General features: G+C 34.1%; 1 long non-coding RNA gene across 1 annotated transcript; it reads left to right on the plus strand.

The window, feature by feature from the left end:
* LOC110269700 lies at positions 229–2260 on the plus strand. The gene is made up of 3 exons (XR_002358464.1): positions 229–1071; positions 1144–1548; positions 1628–2260. It is a non-coding gene; the product is annotated as an uncharacterized LOC110269700 (long non-coding RNA).

Below are 4355 nucleotides of genomic sequence, written 5' to 3' on the forward strand. Positions count from 1 at the left end.
GGAGGCCTCAGTTCAATTTTATTAAAATAAAATAAATGAAAAGAGGAAGTAAATGATTTTGAAGAAAGGAAAAGTCTTATAATTGAATGTATAGAGGTCATCGTTACATTTTCCAATGAAATCAGGGCCGTTGGTTTGAAACGAATCAACGCTTGGGAGTTTATAATGGAACTGAATGGATTCTATTAAATGTGATATATTTATTTAAAATCCTGAATAGTTTCATAAAGATAACTTCTCTTTCTTTAGAAATGTGTTGAAAAAAGGAGTGATAAAAACATGAGTAAAAGAAGTGAATTTTAGTTTCTGTTTTTTGTACAGTTTCTTCTTCTTCATTTTTGCTTTCTAGAAAATGATGGTTGATAAGAAGGGAAAAGAAAAACAAAAAGATGATGATGATGGTTGTTCATACAAGTGGGTCAGTGAGGATGTGAAAATTCGTAGGTCTTAATTTATTGATAAGATATTGTAGGTGAGATTGATGTGTCAAAAATAATGAGGGAAAGGTCTAGGATGAAGATTGAGTTGTTACCATGTCAAAAATAGTGGGTCAGTTGTGTATTGGAAGAACTTTGTGTAAAACTTCTGTTTACTAGTTTTGAATGTAATGTTTTGAAACAATTAAACTGTACTCCTTCGCAACTTCACCCAAATAGTTGGGTGTTTTTGAAGTATTTTGAGATTTTAATGGAGTTTTTGGAAATAAAACCGTCAGTGGAATTGTTTCAAGCTAAAGAGGTTTGAAAAGGAGTTTGGGTTAATATGAATAGCTCCCCTGGCTTTACTATTTTCAAACTTTATAAGTCCTCTTTCAAAGACTTTAAAGAAATATTTCTTAAGGTAAAATCAATAGATGAAAACTTTTCTTTTATCTAGATGAGCATTTAGGTGAGACGTTTTCTCTGGTTTGATGTTCACAAGCGCAACACATTTTAGGTCTAAAGGAGATAAGTGCTAGGAATGAGTGCATAATAGATTATCTGGTAGAGGTTGTGGATAGAAAATTTAATTTTTTTTTTTTTGATCTACATCCATGGGAAGAAGATAGAATGTCTGTGGTGAACTATCTTGGTAAGAGTTTATAAAACTGTTTATAAATTAGGTAAGTGACTTTTTTTGAAGTTGTTTTCCTTTCTTTTGTAGGTGGAAAGTATCCAGGGTTTCAGTAGCGAGCTTAAGGGATCGGCTGAAGACCAAAAATGTTGAAAAAAAAGGTTGATCATCGAACGCTGATAAGGTGAACGGAGAGGGAGAAGTGAATCAACCAGCTTCGAAGAAGAACAATATTATTTTCAAAAAGAGAAAGGCTAACGTCATCAATTTGTGTGACGATTTAGTGGAGAAGGTGAAGAAAATTTCTTTGGAAGAGCTTACTATTTTCATGAGTAAGCAATAAAAGCTGCATGGGTTTGCCGAGGATGGGACGGTTCCTCGGTGTTGGATAAGAAGTTTCCATTTATGGTCGTTGTTGACGAGGTATTGCAAGCATCCTCCGACATTTTCTTGATTAATGAGGTCGTGGATATTGCTATTGACCAATATCTTCAGGTATAACATTTAGCTTAATTGCATGATGTTTGATGTTCATGAGTTATATATTATATAACTTCTATTTTGTTTTGTTTAGGAGCTGGGATTCTGTTTGGCTAGTATTGGTTGGAGCAAAGAAGGGTGACATAAGAAGCTTTTGCAAAAAAAAATGATGAATCAATAAATTTAAAGGAGGATTTGGAGTTGAAGAAAAATGTGATTGAGGATCTGAAAAAGAAAATGACTGAAAAAGAAGAAGAGCTGAAATCAGTGAAGAACAGCCATAAAAAAGACTTAGAGCTGCTAAAGAAAAAGGAGAGTGATCTTTCCAATATGAAGAATCAAGTGATTGAAGTGACTATGAAGTTGAAGAATTTGGAAAAAGGGTAGAGAGACTGAAATTCTTGATGCTTTCAATGAAGGATTTGAGCGTGCGGTAATGAAAGCAAAGTTTTTGGCTCTGGATAATGATTTCTCTCATATGGATCTGGGTAAAGTAGTTCGTGATGGAGTGTTAATAGATGATGATGAGGCTGCCGAGAAAGAGGATAAAAACCTGGCAGAGTGATGTATGGTTTGTTGTTTGCATTTTGTTTTTGTTTCACTTTGCTTCATGAAACTTGTGATGATTTGGCTTCGACATTTGCCAAATGTTTTGACTCTTTGGATATGTAATAGTTTGTCTTCTAAATAATATTTTGATAATGTTGATTGTTTGATATTTTGATGAGGATTGATTAATTCCAATGAATGAATTATTGGACAGTGGGCAATTAATTGGGAATTTTGTAAAATTTGGCTATATTTGCCAGAAGTTGGTATTGTACTATACCAAAGTTGTTTCTTATTACTCATAGATTTTCTGATAAATTTTCATCTTGATATTTGATGAAAATTATTGTTGCCGAGTTTGTCAATGACTAAGAAATACCAATTTTGATTGGTAAATTTTGTTTTGAAAAGTTTGATTCTGTTTGAGTCAAGTTGAAGAATTATCACTTAATGGATAAAGATTTGACATCATTGAACATCTGAACGATAGAATTTTGAGTCACAATTGTATATTAGACAAATGAATTATAGGGTTGCTGATGAACGGATTTTTCTAGTAAAGAATTCACAATAAATTCTCGTTGCAAGTATAGTTTCTAAACCAACAATAATCCTTTCATACAAAAATTTGGTTGTCACTAAAACAAACCCAATAAAAATAATAACCGAAGTATTCAAACCTCGGGTCGTCTCTCAACGAGTTGACAAAAGAGTGCTATTTTATTAGTCAGGAATTTTTCCAAGAAATTTTAGAGTTGGAGAACGGGAAATTAAAATAATTATGAATTAAAGCAATGAAAATTAATGAGAGAATTTATATAATTAAAATAAAAGCCTTGACCGGGAGAAGATTAATCGAAAGTTCTATCCTTGTTGGATTTTCTCAAGTATGATAGTAAGAGGTTGTTGTTTTTACTTAGTTAACCCTTACCGAATAAAGGAAAGTCAAGTAATTGAGCTAACTCTTATTCACAAGTTCTAATCCTCTCCTTACAGAAGGATTAGCGTTAGTGACTAGAGAATTGGCCAACAATTTCCAATTAAAATCAACACTTGAGTATTTCAACTCAAGGGTCTCCTTTTAATCAACTCCCAAGTCAAGTTGGGAGTCTACTCCATTAACATGAATGCCATTTTCATAAATGATAAAAGAGAAAGAAAAGAAGACATGGAAATTCAAATAAAATAATGACAAAAAATTAATTAAAGATAAAAATAGTTCTTTTCATTAATAAATTCCAAAACCATAAACATCCTTATCTGAACAGGGTTAATGAGTGATTAAAAGAGTAAGGAAATAAGGAAACAAACTAAAATAATAGAAAACTTCAACGGAGGTAGTGATTCTTCTCAATATCCCAACTAAAAGTATAAAATCCTAAAACTATGAATGTGAAAGAAACCTAGAGGAGGTAGTGTTTCTCTCTAAGATTCCAATCTAAAACTCAAAACTATTCCACTGACAATGTGTGTTGAGTCTCTGCTTGTCCCGTGGCTCTAGTATGTATGTCTGGGCTGAAAACTGGGTCCAAACTCAGCCCAAAATTGCCCCCGGTGTCTTTTGCGATTTCTGCACGTGGCGCATGTCACGCGTACGCGTCAGTCACGCGTAAGCGTCGATGGTCTTCTTCGCGTGTCACGCGTACGCGTCAGGTACGCGCATGCGTTGCCATACAATCTCGCTTCTCACGCGTACACGTCAGGTGCGCGCACGCATCGCCATGAAAATCTCCAAATCCGCGCACGCGTGATCCATGCGTGCTCGTCGCTTCTCGCTGGTTGTCTCCTTTACTTCTTGTGCTCCTTCCATTTTTGCAAGCTTCCTCTCCATCCTCTAAGCTATTCCTGCCATATATAGCCTGAAAACACTTAACACACAGATCATGGCATCGAATGATAATAAAGGGGGATTAAAAATATACAATTTAAAGGCTTAGGAAGCAAGTTTTCAATTATAGAACAAAATTGGGAAGAAATTGTAAAATCATGTAAATTATATGAATAAGTGTGCAAAGACTTGATAAAAGCCACTTAATTTAGCACAAGATAAACCATAAAATAGTGGTTTATCAGTTGCCCGTATAGTTATAGCTCGGATTGGTAAGAGTCGTCATTAAAGAAAAAATGAACAAAGAAGTTGGATTTCATAGAACGGCAACAAAATGTTATTAGACCTTTGATTACAAAGGTGTAGGTTGACATACCTCGTTAAAACCTCTCCAAGCAAAATTCTTGTTTTTGGAAAAAATTTTGTGAGTAGAAAAAAGAGTACA

This window comes from Arachis ipaensis, chromosome B01 (genome assembly GCF_000816755.2).
Source record: "Arachis ipaensis cultivar K30076 chromosome B01, Araip1.1, whole genome shotgun sequence".
Lineage (NCBI taxonomy): Eukaryota > Viridiplantae > Streptophyta > Magnoliopsida > Fabales > Fabaceae > Arachis > Arachis ipaensis.